Source organism: Littorina saxatilis, linkage group LG14, assembly GCF_037325665.1.
Source record: "Littorina saxatilis isolate snail1 linkage group LG14, US_GU_Lsax_2.0, whole genome shotgun sequence".
Lineage (NCBI taxonomy): Eukaryota > Metazoa > Mollusca > Gastropoda > Littorinimorpha > Littorinidae > Littorina > Littorina saxatilis.
The window spans coordinates 32,592,538-32,606,435 of record NC_090258.1 but is presented as its reverse complement, the minus strand read 5'-3'; the positions used below and the strand labels follow the sequence as shown (position 1 = coordinate 32,606,435).

At 41.4% G+C, this 13,898-nt stretch overlaps 1 protein-coding gene across 1 annotated transcript in view; it reads left to right on the top strand.

The window, feature by feature from the left end:
* LOC138947600 (uncharacterized) overlaps positions 1 to 13,898 on the top strand; it is a 326,843-nt gene that overhangs the window by 129,568 nt on the left and 183,377 nt on the right. The gene's annotated exons all lie outside the window — the stretch shown is intronic.

The following is a 13,898-nucleotide window of genomic DNA, read 5'->3' as shown; positions in this document are numbered from 1 at the left end:
GGTTGGGAAAAAGGAGAACTTTAAAGTTGCCATCAAGCAAGAGAGGGATGGGTGGTTTCAACTTGCAAGGGTAATAAGAAAGCAGTGAGAGAGACAATTAAGGGCGACATGTGCGATCAAGTTGAATTTGAAAGTCCAGCACCTATAATTACAAGTTTTCCACGTTATATTTCCAGTGTTATCCATGCCAAGAAGGTTCCTTTTTTTCCAACCTTCATCTGTCCGACACGTGCGATCTCACTTTTTCAGTGAGTTATTTTTTCCCTTTAACATCTGGTTGCCAGACTTCCGTCAACCTCTTGTCAAATTTCACACTGTGATTCTCACGTATCTGATCGCTTCTTTAAGAGCACTTGACAGTGTCCAGTCAATCACTTCTTTCAGACGGGTCATAAAATTGCAAAGGCTCCTAAATGCCCCGCTCCTGTACAAACTGTGGGGGGAGGATCTATGGGGGGGGGGGGGAAGGGGGATCTTAGATTGAGAGGAGACGGAATGCATGGAACGGAATTTTTATGAATCGTTTTGTAGTTTTTGTGTCTGGGGCATGTAAACAAAACAAAAATGAGCAAAATTCTGAGAGAAAAACGGGAGCTTTATCAAAGCAAATTTGTTTTACAGTTGTTGTGATTATTTAACGACAAGAGGAGACACAATACAATTTGTTATACTTTTGATTTCTAAGAGTTGAAATCAATTACGCAGATATATTATAAGTCTACAAAGCCATGACGGTGCCAAAATAGCATGATAGCATTTTTGAATATTTCACTAATCAGAGCAGCAGAATTCTAACTTCATTAAAAAAATCAATCTAATCAAAGAATTTAGTAAGCACTGAAGGCATCGTGATCATTAAAAAATCTCACAACTTAAGAACATCATACCTCTGCATAAATTACGCTTATACAGTATGTTTCTTCCGATTAATGCAAACACTTTTTTTTTCGCAGAGCAGGGACCCGGCATTGATACCGTCACCTGAAAATCAGTGGCTGTGTTGTAAGACCTACATTTTGTAATTGACAATGACTTGAAAAGGCACGTGTCCTAAGCATATAGGAAAGGTAATACATGTACACTCAACGGTGTCTTTTGCACACTGCTATCTGACAAATTATTTAGAGCGGTCATCAGAAGCAGGCGACGATAGTCGAGTGATTTATTACCCACGGGGGTTGAGGCTGCAGACAATTAACTGTGAACTGAGAAGGGGTAAGCGGTGGGGGCGGAGGGGGTTAAAAGGAGGAGGGAGTGGGGTGGCAGACATAAAATAATGAAAACTTGTTACGGTCCGACTTTGGGTTTGGTGTGTGTTGGCTACGCTGATGTCTCAAGTAGACTCACGTTCATAAGGGGGTGGGTAAATCAACATGGTCGGCAACTTTATGATCCAGGTCGACAAAAGACAGTCAAGTGTGTAATTAGCCAATCAGTCAGATGACATCAAGGTGTCAAGTTCTGAATTCTTCTCATACCACCGTTCCGACCTCATCTCTCGGACAAAAGTTGGACAACCAAGTTTTGGAAGAAATGTTCAAGGAAGAATGACATCACAGGTTTCTGGAAAGCAAGGATTCGGGACAAAAGAAAGAATAACTGACACTATAACACACACACACACACACACACACACACACACACACACACACACACACACACACACACACATACACAAACACACACACAGGCACGAACTCAAACAAACACACTGGCACACCACACACACACTGACACCACACACACACACCGACACCACACACACACACACACTCACACTCACACACTCACGCACGAACACACACATACAAACTTGCGCGCGCGCGCACTGATTTCTAAACAACAACAACAGTAAGCAGTGAACGATGCATATGCTAATCATGAGGCAAGAAATGAATGTGGCAAGTTTGATTCAACTTTGACCCGCTCTAAATCCCACGTTGTACACAGTCTGTCTCCCTGAGGATAAAAGGGCTCACAGTTTCCAAAACTTGTGATCAAAATCAAAGTCTTTCAGTAACCTGGAAAGCTACTTAGAGTGCTGTCTCAATTATCCCCCTATCGCCGTAGGTCGAAGTTGAGGACTATCAAGTGTATAGGGAGGGGTAGGGGGAGGGAGGAAGGGAATTGTTACGACACGACTTTGTCGTGTAAAAGGAAATGATGGGTGGAACGCGGATATCCGGGGGATGTTCAGACATGGAAATTGCTCAAAATAACGATTATCTATTAAACTCATAGCTCAAGGATTTCCATTAAGTACTTTTACCCCGCGTTGTACTTGAAGTCCGACACCTAGTGTGAAAACGATCGTTCAATAGTCCAATTACATATTTCTGCCCCTTTTCCCGTTTAACCCCCAAATAACAACAACTACAACAAAGACAGCAAGAGCGACGACGACGACAACAAAATGTTGGAACCAAATTGAAATCATTGCAAACAAGACACCAGTAAATGTCGGACACCTACATGGTGGTTTTCAAGTTCCTCATTTTGTTACATGTCCCCATACAACACTTTACCTATTGATTTTGTTATTTGGTTAGTTAATTTGAAATTAATGTTAAAGTTCCTAATTTGTTATCTAAATTTCGCCATAACGCATTTATTAACTCATTCATTTATGAACTTATTTATGTATCATTTCCCTATTCGTCTATTTGTTTATTTTTTTTAATTTCAGTTATTTCGGCATGTAGGTATTTCGGTTGTAAGCAATTCAGTTATAATAAAACAAATTCACCCATTATTAGAAAGGAGAAAACAAATTGGAATGTCGGGTGCACATTCCAAGTTGATCCCTTTTTTTAACTAAAAATAGCCCGCGTTATTACTAACAATGCTCTTTTTCAAGCTTATAAAATATAAAGCCCACATGTTAAAATACCTTGACAACTACAAAGTGGGAAATTACAACGACGGTCAACAGTCAGAGTTATATATTGCTTGCAAGCCTGTCCGCCCTGTATCCAAGATATCCCCCATGCACTGGCATGGTCCTAAGAGGACACACTTATTACTCAACAGTAAATTCCAGTAAGCCTTTAGTCGGACTCTGTCATTTGTATGTTTGTGAATGTCACAGAAAAAACCCACAACTCCCAAGATCACGGAAGCATGATTAACCATTCAGTCAATTCAAGGGAATGCACGCTGAAAACGTCCGCTTTCATTTCACCTAAGAGGGGGAGGAAGGTGTTTTGTTAATTTTCTATTGCTGGTACTCGCACGTGTCCAAAGTGTGTGGGAAAAAGAACAAGTCGCGTAAGGCGAAATTATTACATTTAGTCAAGCTGTGGAACTCACAGAATGAAACTGAACGCACTGCATTTTTTCCCAATGACCGTAGTCCGCCGCTCGTACAAAGGGCGGTGAAATTAACGACCCTGTTTAGCGCGGAAGTGGTTGCGCTCTGTTGCATAGCACGCTTTTCTGTACCTCTCTTCGTTTTAACTTTCTGAGCGTGTTTTTAATCCAAACATATCATATCTACATGTATATGTTTTTGGAATCAGGAATCGACAGGGAATACGATGAAATTGTTTTTAGATCGATTTCGGAAAATTAATTTTAATCATAATTTTTATATTTTTAATGTTTAGAGCTTGTTTGTAATCCAAATATAACATATGTATACGTTTTTGGAATCAGAAAATGACGAAAAATAAGATGAAAATGTTTTTGGATCGTTTGATAAAAAATAATTTTATTTACAAGTTTCCGATTTTTAATGACCAAAGTCATTAATTAGTTTTTAAGCCATCAAGCTGAAATGCAATACCAAAGTCCGGCCTTCGTCGAAAATTGCTTTGCCAAAATTTCAATCAATTTGATTGAAAAATAGTGGTTTCGCTGTGCTGCATAGCACGCTTTTCTGTACCTCTCTTCGTTTGGTTTAAACTGTTTTATTCAACGTTTGTGCATTATTTACAAATAAAAAACGCATATAGAGTAAACAACACAAGCATAATGCTTATAGTGGTGTTTACAGTTTTCTAGAAAAATACATATAAATGGCGGCTATTGTACAGTTTAAATGAAGAGCAAGCAAACATGAAAAGAAAATTGAATGAAAAATGTACATCAAAACAAAAATCCGTTTTAGAATACATATATTATATTTTTCGTTTTAACTTTGTGAGCGTGTTTTTAATCCAAACATATCATATCTATATGTTTTTTTGAATCAGGAACCGACAAGGAATAAGACGAAATTGTTTTTAAATCGATTTCGGAAATTTGATTTTGATAATAATTTTTATATTTTTAATTTTCAGAGCTTGTTTTTAATCCAAATATAACATATTTATATGTTTTTTGAATCAGATAATGACGCAGAATAAGATGGAATTGTTTTTGGAACGTTTGATAAAAAAAAATTAATTACAAGTTTCCGATTTTTAACGACCAAACTCACTCATTAGTTTTTAAGCCACCAAGCTGAAATGCAATACCGAAGTCCGGCCTTTGTCGAAGATTGCGTGGCCAAAATTTCAATCAATTTGATTGAAAAATGAGGGTGTGACAGTGCCGCCTCAACTTTTACAAAAAGCCGGATATAACGTCATCAAAGGTATTAATTGAAAAAAGGAAAAAAAATGTCCGGGGATATCATTCCCAGGAACTCTCATGTAAAATTTCATAAAGATCGGTCCAGTAGTTTAGTCTGAACCCCTCTACACACACACACGCACAGACACACACCACGACCCTCGTCTCGATTCCCCCTCTATGGACATTCTGTGAGTTCGACAGCTTGACTAAATGTTGTATTTTCGCCTTACGCGACTTGTTTTTTGCTGTTTGTTTCTCTCTTTTTCTTTATTTTGTCTTATATGTCTGTAATGAACACTTTAAAATGAAGAGGAAAAACACTACCCACGATCCTCTCAACGAAACAGTACATTAAAAAACCTGCGCACGCGCACACACACACAAACACAATTTTTCGAGAAAACATTGGCTGCATTTTTTTTTTACTGGTGAGCGTACCCTAAGAAGAAATCCAACATGTGTTGTCCATATGATTTGCCCGTTTGGTTTTCTTTTGTTCTCATACGCGAGATGTCTCAAGAGGACCCATTTTGGCAAAGTTTAGAGGAGGGGGGGGGGGGGGGGGGGGGAGCATGTCCGTAATTTTATTATCCAAGTGAACAAACGATCGACAAAAGCCCGACAAAAGACTGCCAAGTGCCGTAAATGAGTCAGGTAAGATCAAGGTGCGATTTTTGACTTGTACTTCATACCAGTTTTCCTCGCCTCTTCTCTCCTTAACAAAGGTCTAGCAACAAAGTTTGGGGGGTGTAATCTCATAAGGAGTGACATAATATCACATGCGAATATGAGGGAACGAGACAGAAGAATGAATAAAACAGCCGCTATTACGCTATCTGTGTTGTGGCTGGAAGAAAAAAGAAAAAGAAAGAATACCGTCCAACTAACACGAAGAAGAATGGGAAAAAATCTTAAATAAAGGGAGAGGTACAAAGGTTGCGATTCATCTCGGCTAGATATTATTCACGATTTTTGTAAACATACATGTAGTAAGCCTATACTCGCATCAGACACATATTTTACATGTATCAGCATCCTACATTTTGTCCGTGTCTGCCTTCTGGCCGGGTTTGCGATTTCTACATATTATATTCATGTGTTCTTCTCTCTGACAGTGCGGGCTCAACTTTTACAAACGGGAAAATATGACATCAAATAACGCTATCAAATATCGGAGAACAGCCACACAAGCGAATGCTCTCAAGAATATGTAAACCAATGTTCATCAAAATCCGTCAGGTAGCACACACACACACACACACACACACACACACACACACACACACACAGTCCGAGTGTGTCATTACTTGAATGGGGTGTGCACGTTAACCCACGATTGACAAAAGGGTCTTTCCTGGCAAAATTGTATTGGCATAGATAAAAATGTCCACCAAAATACCCGTGTGACTTGGAATAATAGGCCGTGAAAAGTAGGATATGCGCCGAAATGGCTGCGATCTGCTGGCCGATGTGAATGCGTGATGTATTTTGTAAAAAAATTCCATCTCACACGGCATAGATAAAAATCCCTGCGCCTTGAATATGTGCGCGATATAAATTGCACAAAATAAAAATACAAAAATAAATAAATAAATCCCTGCGCTTAGAACTGTACCCACGGAATACGCGCGATATAAGCCTCATATTGATTGATTGATTGATTGAATCAGTGAATGTGAAAAGACTATGGGTAGTCGTCTAAGACAGGTTAAAATCAGTCTAACGAATGACTACACAAACCTGCATGTGTCAGGTTTTAATTTTTGTTTGTTTGTTCTTTCTTTATTTTGTTTTGTTATTTCGTACGTTCGTTGATAAAATGCCGTCCCAACCTGCCGCCCACACACACACACACACACACCACACACACACATTATAATCCCCCCTCCCGAATCCCCTCCCCCATTCTCTACCCGCTAGCTCCTCTTTGTCTCACTCTCTCCTCCTTACAAATAACAATTTGATACGTTCATCTTTAATCCACCCCCCTCCCCGAATCACCTCCACATTCTCCACCCGATAGCTCCTCTTTGTCTCGCTCTCTCCCCCGGTGTGACGTTTTCATCTTTCGCCGTGTTGATATTTCGCTTCTCGGCCTCGTTGAACTAGTATAAACTCTACAATCAATCAATCAATCAATCAATGAAGCTTATATCGCGCATATTCCGTGGGTACAGTTCTAGGCGCTCTGCAGTGATGCCGTGTGAGATGAAATTTTATACGGCCAGTAGATTGCAGCCATGACGGCGCATATTTACCTTTCACGGCCTTATTCCAAGTCACACGGGTATGGTAGACAATTATTAACTGTGCCTAAGCAATTTTGCCAGGAAAGACCCTTTTGTCAATCGTGGGATCTTTAACGTGCACACCCAATGTAGTATACACGGGGGGTGGTTCGGACACCGAAGAGAGTCTGCACACAAAGTTGACTCTGTGAAATAAATTTCCGCCGAACCTGGGATCGAACTCGCGCTGACAGCGGCCAACTGAATACAAATCCAGCGCGCTACCAACTGAGCTATATCCCCGCCCACTGAACACTGAACAAAAAAACACCCTACGATAGTACTGATGAGCGACCTTGTGTACCTTACATTCATGGGGCCAAATTTGTCCAACCAATTTGTTTTATTTAACTTAGAAATTTGATTCATCCTAAAATGTTTCCTTCTTACTCAAGGGACGTAACCACTCAGTACACGTTTTCGAAGAATTAGATTTTGGGGTTGAAATCTATTAAATTTTACCACCAATTTTCTTCACATGCAAGAAACTGACATGCTTTTCGTCCTTAAATAATTTCGCTTCTTAATTTTACCAGGAAACAACATTTCAGTCTTGAGTATATGTCGAGGGGGAAATATGTACACAGGCGAAAGATTGAAATCGTGACACCGGCAGGGTATCTCGGCTGCCTACTTGAGTGAGTAACAGAACAGGTCGACAAAAGACAGTCAAGTATGTAATGAGCCAATGTGTCAAGTTCTGAATTCTCCTCATACCACTGTCCGCTGGGCAGATTCACTTGAACTTGAAGCAGCTTGTCTGGATACATCGTCCTCCCTCAAGATCGTAAAATGCCCAATTAAGTACTTGAGATATCAATGGCCGCCCCCGCTTTCAGTCTCATGCACTGAGCTAGTCTGATTAAACAGCTTTCTAAAGGTTGCGTCCGTCTATGTGAAACGTGTTTTTCCTTTGTGTTCCACTGCTTGTGACCCATTGTTTCGCTATACTGACTCAAAAGTTGAGTCTAAAAGAATGTGTATCCCTTGAACTGTGTTAGGGCTGACATTGTGACTATTGGAAAGACCCGCCATCTTTGGCCGGTCCGTTTCCAATCATGGTCTCGACAATCAAGTAATCTGTACATGGAGTACAATAAGTGATAACGTCTCATGTGGAACAACTGAAAACAACTTACCTTCGAGTTGATTACGATGAATATTTTAGTCCTGAAAGTGTTCATCAAAGTTGAAAACCAAATTTGGGATACACAAAGTCGACCGTGGCCATCACCGGAGAACACTGTCGGTTAGTAACGCGTCTTTTTTTGGGAGGGAAAGTTTCGCACTCGCAAATCCATTTAACTCAGCAAATTCCTTGAAACAATATGCATTTATGTTATACTCTTTTCGTCTTACACAATTAGTGAACCTCTATGTTTGACCGAACATTAATTGAATAGAATATTACGAAACTAAAAATGCAGGTGAAAAAACCGAAATGATTGACAAAGTTTCGACGTTGTCTCTCTCTGTCTCTCTCTGACTCTCTCTGTCTCCCTCTCTCCCCTATGTCTCCCTCTCTGTCTCTCTCTATCTCTGTCTCCCTCTCTGTCTGTCTGTCTGTCTGTCTCTCTCTCTCTCTCTCTTTCTCTCTCTCTCTCTCTCTCTCTCTCTCTCTCTCTCTCTCTCTCTCTCTCTCTCTCTCTCTCCCGACCCCCAGCCCCAATTTTTGGAAGGTTAGAAACTAGAGGACGTACATTTCTGTACAGTCACCATAAAATCTTCATTATGAATGCAAAAATGTTAACAAAATCGGCAAACCATAAAAGAACATGAAAAAAGGAAAGAGGTGCATTTTAAGGCTGTTGGGTTCTGGCTCTCAAAATCCGTTCAGCAGAATGAGTTCGCATGTAACTGAAACTATTCTTAAAAGTTACTTGGTGATTTTAAAAGCTTGATAACACAAGTCCCATGATTTTAGACATGCTACAATGCCTTTAATCGAAGAAAGTTTGCGTTCTTGGCCGAGTCAATGCAGCTGGCTCGAAAATCACCTCCCTTGGACGCGTGACGTCTATAGCGGAATCGGCCGGGTGGAACGGCGCTCTCTTATGCCGTGCAATGGGCGCAATTGGGTAGTCTAGTCATGTCCTCAAGAATACTTCAAAGGTAGGTCAATAGAAACTAAGGACGGGGTGCGAGGGTGACTTCTCCCAGGTTGTAACATTTCAAACAATAGATAACGGAGTTCATAACTTGTATTCTGCTCCCTTCCTGATTTTTCAGGTGTAATTCCCACTTGAACCCTGTTTTAGTTCAACTTATTGGCAGATATATTGTCACGCGCCGAGGGACACAAACACACACTCACACACACACGCACGCACGCACACACACACACACACACACACACACACACACACACACACACACACACACACACACACACATACACACACAGCCACCCACACACACACATACACAAACTGATGTGACACACACACACACATACACAAACTGATGTCACACACACACACACACACACACACACACACACACACACACACACACACTAACACGTGTAATCACACACACACACACACTAACACGTGTAATCACACACACACACGCACACGCACACACACACACACGCACGCACGTATAGACAATCACAGAGATTAGGTTCATGTATTCTGCCCCCCTCTCGCCAATTTACAAAATACAACAAGAGGTTTGATGAGCACAGTAGATCAACTTTAAACGTACACAATTATATTTTTAGCATTACTTTTCAATTCTCGTTGATGCATTAATGATGCCAGAAAATGTAACCGGATGCATTTGGAACGCCAAAGCAATTAAATACATTGCGCGGTACATCGGCGCTTAATTTCATAACGTCTGACTGAGTCATTTGTTATTCGGTGATAGTTTCGCACATATCTATCTCCTGTATTTGAAAATCTGTTCACCTTACGTAATTTTCAAAGGTACATTTCTTTGATAAACGATACGAAACCGTGCAGGTGAATAATTGGTAATGATTGACGTAGGATTCGTTGTGGATTTCACGTTGAGGGCACGTTGGCGATCAATCAAACCCCAACGTTGTGTGTTTACGTTGAAACTACGTTGTAGGAACGTTTGTTGTATCAAACTAACTTTTGTTTTTAAATCACGTGAATTTCACGTGAAAATCACGTGAGTATACCAACGTTGTTCGAACACCAGAAAATCACAATAATACAACGTCGATTTTACGTTGCTTTTTAAGGTGGAATCCACGTGAAATTTACGTTATGTACCAACGTGTAAAAAACAAAAAAACACAACTGTAACGCAACGTTGCTTTCACGTTGTGTTTTTTGGTTGGATCCACGTAAATTTCACGTAATCTTCGCAACATTTGTAAGACACCAAAATGCAACGTGAAATTCACGTAAAATTTACGTTGTATTACAACGTCGAAAGAACACCAAAATCTCACAATGACACAACGTTGGTTTTACGTTGCGTTTTTTGGTTGGCTCAACGTAAATTTCACGTAAAGTTCGCAACGTTGCTAATTACACGAAAAATTCACATTTTCGCAACGTCGTATTTACGTTGTGTGTTTGCTGGGTGATGGAGCATCAGAATAGTCACACGTGGAACCATGACCGAAGTCACCAGTTCCGGAAGCAGAAGCATGCCCTGGCAAACCGGAAACCGGAAAAACCTGAGCACTAACGTCATCCTGCCGCCCAAAACCCTGTGAAGGTAAAGGGTAAGCAGGACGACCATCCGCAAAAACCGGAGCTGGATGAGCTGACGTCACTCCCCCGACTGAGTGGAGTGATGCCTGCTCAAGCCTAGGCGCTTGAAAGCCGGAAGGCGCACGCTGTAATCCACTATCTGGTATCCGGAAGGAACCACCAGAAGAGGAAGAAGCGTTTCCGGCCGAAACCGGAAGTGTAGTCAACGGAACCGCAAAATGCGGAAGTGAAGACTGCACTGGTTGACTTCGCGATCCGGAAGGACCGGAAGTCAGTGAATACTCCATCCTGCCGCGACCGCCGTAGCGTGCCGGAGCGGACGGATCATCACTTCCGGCAAGTGCCGGAAATGCGGCAGTCGAAACCGACTGCCGCCGCTGTTCGAACAAGTCCGGGGCCTCGTAGGTTATCGCCGGAAATGAAAGATCAGCAAGGTATCGGTCGTGACCCGATGCGAAAGAGCTGTCCCCCGAAGGAGAACGTCCAGGCGCCTCACGAGGGCTATCGGACCAGCTCTGCTTACCAACCGACGCTGAAGAGGGAGGACGCTGCTCCAAGCCGGAAGTGGAGAACAAAGACACGGAAGCCAATGCCCGGACGTCACTGCCAGATGCCGGAAACGCCGAACTGCTGGCGACGGAACGCTGAAATTCTGCCTGCACCAAGCTGCGGATTTCTGGAACCAGTGACTTTAACAGAGAGGAAACCAACACACCTTGTCCAGGTGCTAACAAAGAAGACGAAGTCTCCGATGTAGAGACAGGTGCAGAAGTAACAGTAGCGCTATGCGCCGCAAAAGAAGCAGAAGTAGTAACAGCGCTAGGCGCCGAAATTGGTACAGCCAACAAAGTGTTACGCTCTTGGTCTGTAACAAGTAACGTTGCTTTGGAAGAGGAAGACTTAGCCTTAATTTTCCCCTTGGGGTCCGACTTGCCACGGCGCTTGTCTGAATCAGACATGTTGACAACAACACGTGGCAACGCGAAAAAAATTTACTGAAACATAAGTCTAAACGACTGGAAAATTCAGTAAACACACGCACTAATGCGTTAACAAAATACTATAGCTAAACTTGCCCCACAAGCAGAGGCACGGAGAGCTACAAACAAAGTCACACGAGCTAGAAAACTAACTCACACAACAAAATGGCGACACGCAAGACACTGACACAAACGTCAACAACACGTGGCAAAGTAAAAAGATTTACTGAAACGTAAGTCAAAACGACTGAAAACACAGTAAACACACACGCTTACGCGTCAACAAAATACTAAAGCTACACTTGCCCAAACAGAAAGAGGGCACGCAGAGCTACTAGCAAAGTCACACGAGTTAGCTAACTAACTCACACAACAAAATGGCGAAACACGCAAGTCACTGACACACAAGTCCGTAAAAAACGGACAACGTACAGTAACGAAACAGCGCCAACAACCAACAACAAACGGGAACGAGCTCACCAAACTGTAGGCAAGGCGAGCAGACAAGCTGGGTAACGTGGCCGGCGGGTGTCACTCAAACACACAAGGTCAGCCACAGAGCGTCAAAAAGTGAACCGTCCTCTCCGAGGTGAAAAAGACGTATGATAATAGGCACGTGTTCCTAGAGGAAGTGACGTGGCATACACCCGTATGGGAGGTAACTCCCGGTGTACTGGCCCATTACCAAAGCTACTTTCACTTTCGTTTTGGTGATGGGGTTGCTTCCCTTTAAATTCTTTAGCCGGGTAAGCGTTTTTCAGTGATAAGCATCTCAGGTGACTCAATGCTAATGTGATTCGGAGTAAGAATATGATATTAAAAGGTACGTACATAAATGTAAAATGTTTTATCGTAATGCTTAAAATATCTTCACAATGCGGCACTAAACTCATTAGTAAGAAACAGCTGACAAAACGAAAAACCAAATTGCACATTACTGTCACAGCCATGATTATAAAGGATTACTTTATTGTAACATTATAAATTCAAGGTAGATCATGTTACAAACTTCAAAACAGAAGTTACATGTTACAACCTTCAAAATGAAAACATTCAAACGCTGGCCAATCATAAGGTTCCGCAAAAATGATCCCACACAAAACGTGTGTATTTGTTTTTTCACAACCAAATTGTTCATAATCAGGATCAGGTAAATAGATACTAAAGGTGTTACGAATGATTTTAAAGTATAAATCATTAAAATAAAAGGATAAAAAAGTGTAACCATAAAAAAGCAAATAACCTATTTTCTTCTATCAGAGGTTATCAAAAGGACTTTCCATCATACCTGTACTACCAAGTTTTTACATTATCCAATCACCTATCCTAATATATCAAGTATAGGACACAACTGAACTTGCATCACAAGCCCATGAGCAAGAATTAAACACCATTGGTTTATACCATGTACCAGAAAGGTCATCTGCACTGGTCGGTAAACAGCCATGGGCAGCAAATCAGATTGGCAGTTGTGCAGCCTCCATTTTTTTTCACGCGTAGCGGGAACCTGCAAGGCATGCTCGCCTACTGTCAGAAAAGCCTAGCGTTCCTTGCGGCGAGAATTGCCTTAGAAACGCTGTTTCAAAGCCCACTTGCTTCCCTCGTCAAATCTCATGTGTGTTTAGGCATAATCAGCCTCTTCAAGCTGAATGACCGCAGTACTTTAAGTTGACAAAGGGGTGGAACTTGAATACTTTCTGCATATAACGTTGACCTCTGTCCGTCCTGGTCTGGATTCCAAACTGAAAATCACATGTCCAGAGCTCTACCAACTAACTAAGTTACTATGCCCTAAAGAAATAACAGATCAGATCTAGAAAAAGTTCAAGAAGAAAACACGAATTGCACAACCCTCGGGCCAGAATCGCCACAATGCTGGGATAAAATATATATGAATTACATCAGATCATTTTGCACCCAAATGGACACAACTAAACAGTCACAAAGGATCAGTAAGAAGACCTGATTGTGTTATTTTGCTCACACAAAAATAAGAATCTTGTTCGAACAATTTTTCTGAGAGAAAACTCATATAGTTGAGGAAAAGATAGTCAAACTTCTACAGACATGTACACAGCTGTCAATTTTCTATGAAGCTAGAGGAAACACACATACACTCACAGATGTTCGCCTCAGAATGTTCTTCCAAAGAATATTCAGAAGACACTGCTGGTAAAAAAAACACCACAGAGGAATAATTAATACAGAGAAGAAATCAAGGCAATGGCAAAATGACTAAACCAGATAGACACACTGTCAGGCAAGGAAACTTAAATCTTTGGGCAGTATATAGGCCCCCCCAAAAATATTTTCTCCATCATTCTAAATCTGAGCAATCTGGAGCTGGGCTAATGACTATTTTTAAGACTTGAAAA